Below are 6,714 nucleotides of genomic sequence, written 5' to 3' on the forward strand. Positions count from 1 at the left end.
TTGCGCATGCGCAATAATCGGAAAATCGCTGCGATGCGAAGAAAATTACCGAGCGAACAACTCGGAATGACCACCAGAGTTAGATTTGGGTGTGGTGTGTTCAATCTGCAATCTGATTTGCAGTGTAAAAATAAAGCAGTCAGTATTTACCATGCACAGAAACAAATTAACTCACCCAAATCTAACTCTTTCAGCACATGTTATATCTGCCTCCCCTGCAGTACACATGGTTTTGCCCAACTGCTAACAAAATTCCTGCTGCGATCAACTTGGAATTACCCCCATCGATTGATGTTTTCACACTGCTCGTTCCAACCGCAAAAACTATGAAGAGGATGGGGGCATATACGCAGGGTCCATCCTGTGCATGTGCCTACATTTTCTCCGGGTGCCCCGCAGAAAATGCGAATGCCTCTGCCTGTCAATCAGTAGAGGGCGTACCTTCGCAGGTATATCGCGATCATGAGCCATGTCTCCCATTTTTGTCATTATAGGTGCTCTGTGAGCTGCTGACCATGCCCCAGCCCCTCTGTCTCCCGTGAATAGACATTGTGGCTTATTCAGACCAGATCGCTTCAATTTATTTTCACCCAGCGGGCAATCAGGTCTGCACTGCACATGCGTATGCGCCACAATGCGTAGGTGCGACGGTCCGGAGATCACAAGAAGATTGAGAAGAAGAGGGTGTTTGTGTGGGTGGCAACTGAATGTTTCTAGGGAGTGTCCGGAAAAACACTGGAGGGACCCGGCGTTTTGTGGGAGGATTTGTGACGTCACCTCAATGGCTGAGTAAGTGCTGAGCTGTGCAGCTCTTGTGCACATGTGATCACACACCTGCACAGCAAATTTTCCCTTCCGCTGTAGGCGTCAACTACCTGAGCACAGGGATGCAAAAAACACACCCTAGCGATCAGGTCTGAATTACCCACAATGTGCATATTTGCAGAGCAACAAGCTACAGGGAGCCTTCCACCCCCCCCTTCCCCATGACTATGGGACACTGGGGGGGGGGGGGGCTGTTTGGGTTAGCTGGACATTCCCAAAAAAGTGACTGTCCTGCAAAAATTGGGTTAGTTGGGAGGTATGTGCAAATACATTTATTGTTTTGCATGCAGGGTAAATACTGGCTTCTTTGACATTTAGCCACAAATGCTGCACAGTTGAATTACAGTATTACACTGCAATTAACAGTTATGCTAGGACATTCCTTCTCCCAAAATCTACCTCTCTCTGCATGTTACATCTGTCCCACAGTGGCGTGCGGTGAGGTCAGTGGCTAGTGAGGCACTACAGCCATAATGTCCGCTGAATTCTGCCGATGACCCTTAGCCAATGCCCGCTACTGCCTCTGAGCCGATACCCACTGCCACCGCCAATGGCTTACAAACTCTCCCACAATCAACTGACCCTGCCCTCCACCACTAATTTCTATCTCAGTCCGATGCCGCCAATGCCCTGCTCATTGTTCTTGTGATATATTATAAATTTTTAAAGAAAAAAAAAATGAGTGTTTGGGACTGGGAAGGGTGAGGGAGGAGGACATGAATGCACTTTTGTTGTCCAGGGCTTCCATTAACTTAAAGGAGAAGGGTCTGAATGGGTTAAAAAAAAATGTGTGAGGTCCCCCCTCCTTAGTATAACCAGCCTCTTTGAGCCGGTCCTGGTTATTTAAATACTGGGGGGAAAAATGGACAGAGGTTCCCCGTATTTAGACAACCAGCACCGGGCTCTTAGACGGGTCCTGGTTCCAAAAATACGTGGGACAAAAGATGTAGGGGTCCCCCATATTTTTAAAACCAGCACCGGGCTCCACTAGCCAGAGAGATAATGCCACAGCCGGGGGACACTTTTATGTAGGTCCCTGCGGCCCTGGCATTACCCCTCCAACTAGTCACCCCTGGCCGGGGTTCCCTGGAGGAGTGGGGACCCCTTAAATCAAGAGGTTCCTCCCCTCGAGGCACCCAAGGGCCAGGGGTGAAGCCCGAGGCTGTCCCCAGCACCCCTGGGTGGTGGGTGCCGGGCTGATAGCCATAAGTGTAAAAAAAGAACATTGTTTTTTTGTTGTGGAAGTACAAGGCCCAGCAAGCCTCCCCCACTTGCTGGTACTTGGAGAACCTCAAGTACCAGCAGGCGGGGAAATAACGGGCTCGCTGGTACCTGTAGTTCTACAACAACAAAAAAATACCCAAATAAAAACACAAACACACACACCGTGACAGTAAAATTATTGAGACAGGCTGTAGCATGTGGATGCATGTAACCCTATAAAAGTGATGGATTGGGTGACTATTACAATACCCACTGTTGCTGTCTGAAAAATGATGGATTTATAGATTGCTCTGCCGAGATATGTTTTTTTTCTAAAATGCACCACAGGTATGGATGGATAGTATACTTGATGACACAGAGGTAGGTAGAGCAGTGGCCTACTGTACCGTACTGCTATATATTATATTATTTATTATTATTATTATTATTATCCTTTATTTATATGGCGCCACAAGGGTTCCGCAGCACCCAATTACAGAGTACATAAACAAATAATCAAACAGGAAAACAGCAACTTACAGTTGATGACAATATAGGACAAGTACAGGGTAAATAAACATAGCTACATCAGCAGATGACACTGGAATAAGTATCAGGTGGCAGAAGACTGCTGGATTTGGTGCAGCTGAAGATTATTAAAGTAAGAAAAGAGTAAGCACATGAGGGAAGAGGGCCCTGCTCGTGAGAGCTTACATTCTAAAGGGGAGGGGTAGACAGACAGGGGTGAGACAGATGGGGTACATAGAGAGCGTGGAACAGAGGTTTAGGATGAGATTTGGCTGGGTTTGGTGAAGAAGTGGGTCTTGAGAGCCCATTTGAAGTTTTGTAGAGAGGTGGAGAGTCTGAGGGGGAGAGGTAGGGAATTCCAGAGAAGTGGTGCAGCACGTGAAAAATCTTGGAGGTAGGAGTGGGAGGAAGTAATCCGTAGGCAGGAGAGTCGGCGTGCATTAGCAGAGCGAAGAGGACGGGTGGGAGTGTAAAGCGAGATAAGATCAGAGATGTAGATGGGAGAGGAGTGGTTAGGGGCTTTGTAAGCAAGTGTGAGAAGCTTGAAATGGATTCTGAAAGGGAAGGGGAGCCAGGGAAGGACTAGTAAGAGAGAAGAGGTGGACGTAGTGCATTTGGTGAGGAAAATGAGCCGGGCAGCAGCATTGACGATATATTGGAGTGGAGAGAGGTATTTGTCAGGAATGCCAGTCAGGAGGAGATTACAGTAGTCCAGTCTGGAGATGACCAGTGAGTGGATAAGAGTCTTAGTAGCATCCTGGGTCAGAAAGGGTCTGATCCTGGAAATATTTTTTAGATGAAAACGGCAGGTTTGTAAGAGGTGCTGAATGTGTGGTTTGAAGGAGAGGGAGGAGTCAAGGATTACTCCAAGACAGCGCACTTGGGGGGTAGAGGAGATAGTAGTGCCATCAATAGATAATGAGATTGTAGGAGGTGAGGTTATGCGGGAGGGAGGGAAGATGATCAGCTCGATCTTAGACATGTTAAGTTTAAGAAAGCGCTGGGACATCCAGGAAGAGATAGCAGAGAGACAGTTGGAGATACGAGTGAGGAGAGTAGGGGAGAGGTCTGGAGAGGAAAGATAGATTTGAGTGTCATCAGCATAGAGATGATATTGGAAACCAAAAGAACTAATGAGCTTACCTAGTGAGGACGTATAGAGAGAGAAGAGGACCAAGGACAGAACCTTGGGGTACCCCTACAGTTAGTGGAAGTGAGGGGGAGGTGGAGTCATGAGAGGAGACAGAGAATGAACGGTCAGAAAGGTAGGACGACAACCAAGAGAGGGCAGTGTTACGCAGACCAATGGAGTGAAGGATTTGCAGTAGGAGAGGATGGTCCACAGTGTCAAAAGCAGCAGAGAGATCAAGTAGAATAAGTAGAGAGTAGTGTCCCTTAGATTTAGCAGCATGGAGGTCATTGCATACTTTTGTAAGGGCAGTTTCAGTGGAGTGGAGAGGACGGAAGCCAGACTGGAATGGGTCAAGCAGTGAGTGTGAGGAAAGAAAGGAAGTAAGGCGGTTGTAGACAATACGCTCAAGGAGTTTGGAGGCAAAAGGGAGAAGAGAGATGGGTCGGTAGTTGGAGAGAGTGTTTGGATCAAGGGTAGGTTTTTTAAGAATAGGAGAGATGAGAGCGTGGTTGAAGGCAGAGGGGACAGTGCCTGATGAGAGGGAGAGATTGAGAAGGTGGGAAAGATGGGAACAAGCAGAAGAAGAGATGTGGCAGAGGAGGCGGGAGGGGATAGGGTCAAGTGGGGAGGTGGTGAGGGGACAGGAACGAATGAGGGCCATGACTTCCTCTCCAGATGCATGGGAGAAAGATGACAGAGTTGGTGCGAGGGATGGGGAGGGTTGGTAAGGGATGGGAGAAGGCTGGTTACTGATAGTCTGGTGTGATGTGATGTCAGCTCTGGTAAAAGTCAGATTTCTTTGTCTCAGATCTTCCTCTAGCCTTGTTCTTATTTCGAGAGTTCCCTTGTGCTGCCTCAGTTGGATCTCCTTCACTTGACAGGGGGGTGCCCGAGCAGCGACCCTCCCCAGCTCTAGCCCAACTCCTACTAACCTGCCAGGTGAGATACTATAATCACGAAGGTGCTTCTCCCAGGGCAAGGCTCACCCATTGCACTCTGGGTGTGCTGCTCCTGCGATTTCCCCAAATGTGGGAAACTTGACTGCATAATTTGTGTTTCCCCTGGTCGGCTCTCGTATAATTCAGATCTCTTTGTCTCAGGTCTCTCTCCAGCCTAGTTTGCTGTCTGTTTCCACTTCTCTTTTCTTGAGCTGCTCCCTTCTATGCCCTTGCGCACTATCCTGACTTCTCCCGTCTGCTTACTTTGTGCCTTCCAACGCACAATGCGAACTACAGGTAGTGCTGCAGGTCCCACACCCTTTTATTTGCCTTACAGAGCAGCTCTGGAGCTGTTACAGTGCCCAGCTGCTGCAAGAAATCAGCTTGAATGCTTCGGGGCTGGGGCATAGCCAACATGAGCCCCACACCGAAGGAGGGTGGAAATGTTTAATGCGAACTAGGGGTCATCCAAGCGCCGAAAAATGCTGCCATGCCCTGCACGCCCCTTTTCTCTTTTCATATGCAGACGAGGGTTGAAGCCAACTTTGACCCACTGCTTGGATGACATCACCATATGCAAATCCATCTGCTGCAGGCCTTCCCCCAGGAATGCTTGCACTAGTTGTTGCATTTGGTTTGTTGTTTGGGGGTGCTTCAGTATTAGGTAGCCTTCTGCCCTCCCATGTTCATCTGAAAATATGTGTTCTCCCTGCAGTTGTTGTCCCCAGATGAGAGTTCCCTTGTGCTGCCTCAGTTGAATCTCCTTTACTTGACAGAGATGTGCCTGAGCAGCGGCCCTCCCAAGCCCTATCCCAAATCATACTTATTTTGCATAGGAGATACCATGGTCATGAAGATTGTTCTCCCAGGGTGAGGTTCATTCATTGTATTCTGGGTATGCTGACCCGTATGATTTCCCCAAATGTGGGAAACTCGACTGCATTATTTGTGGTAGTGGGGGACTGTGTTTGTTCTTTCCTCTGGTCAGCTCTGGTAAAAGTCAGATTTATTTGTCTCAGATCTTCCTCTAGCCTTGTTCTTCTTTCGAGAGATTCCTTGTGCTGCCTCAGTTGGATCTCCTTCACTTGACAGGGGGGTGCCCGAGCAGCGACCCTCCCCAGCTCTAGCCCAACTCCTACTTACCTGCCAGGTGATATACTATGATCATGAAGGTGCTTCTCCCAGGGCAAGGCTCACTCATTGCACTCTGGGTGTGCTGCTCCTGTGATTTTTCCAAATGTGGGAAACTTGACTGCATAATTTGTTTTTCCCCTGGTCGGCTCTCGTATAATTCAGATCTCTTTGTCTCAGGTCTCTCTCCAGCCTAGTTTGCTGTCTGTTTCCACTTCTCTTTTCTTGAGCCGCTCCCTTCTATGCCCTTGCGCACTATCCTGACTTCTCCCGTCTGCTTAATTTGACTACAACCACCAATATATTCTGCTGCACTATATATATGCAAAGCTAATTCTGCTGGGTAATTACAACTGACTAAAACCACCAATATATTCTGCTGCACTATATCTATATTTGCAAAGCTAATTCTGCTGGGTAATTACAATTGACTACAACCACCAATATATTCTGCTGCACTATATCTATATATGCAAAGCTAATTCTGCTGAGTAATTACAATTGACTACAACCACCAATATATTCTGCTGCACTATATCTATATATGCAAAGCTAATTCTGCTGGGTAATGCAAATTGAAACATTATTGCATAGTATGTGATTTTGAAGTACTTTTTTAAAGTTTTGAATGATATAGACCCAGTTTAATCTTTGTGGAATGCCTGGTTGTTGTTTTTAAGGTAATTTATTGCCTGGCATTTGAGGGGGTGGGGTGTGGTTACAGATTTCAATTATTGGTTTCACTTGTAATAGTCTTCTACTTAAGTCCAATGGTGTAGGCTGTGCAAAGCCGTTTGGCTGTGCATTTATTGATCTAAGCGTGCATTTTTATCAAAGAGTGATAAAATTGACACATAACAGCAGCGTTCAATCAGCGTTAATTTATCTTCAGCTGATATTGATTGTGAATTGACGTTTCTTCTCTTCTTGTCACCTACAGGTAATTACAATTGACTA

The 6,714-nt window shown here is 47.1% G+C and overlaps 3 non-coding genes across 3 annotated transcripts; all 3 read left to right on the top strand.

Moving 5' to 3' along the window:
* Nucleotides 1-4,612: 4,612 nt before the first annotated feature.
* LOC134899399 (U1 spliceosomal RNA) lies at nucleotides 4,613-4,775 on the top strand. The gene has a single exon (XR_010173075.1). It is a non-coding gene; the product is annotated as a U1 spliceosomal RNA (small nuclear RNA).
* Nucleotides 4,776-5,445: 670 nt separating this feature from the next.
* LOC134899017 (U1 spliceosomal RNA) lies at nucleotides 5,446-5,609 on the top strand. Its single transcript, XR_010172704.1, has one exon. It is a non-coding gene; the product is annotated as a U1 spliceosomal RNA (small nuclear RNA).
* Nucleotides 5,610-5,761: 152 nt separating this feature from the next.
* LOC134899618 (U1 spliceosomal RNA) lies at nucleotides 5,762-5,924 on the top strand. The gene has a single exon (XR_010173271.1). It is a non-coding gene; the product is annotated as a U1 spliceosomal RNA (small nuclear RNA).
* The last annotated feature ends 790 nt before the right edge of the window (nucleotides 5,925-6,714 follow it).

The sequence above is a fragment of the Pseudophryne corroboree genome, chromosome 3, assembly GCF_028390025.1.
Source record: "Pseudophryne corroboree isolate aPseCor3 chromosome 3, aPseCor3.hap2, whole genome shotgun sequence".
Lineage (NCBI taxonomy): Eukaryota > Metazoa > Chordata > Amphibia > Anura > Myobatrachidae > Pseudophryne > Pseudophryne corroboree.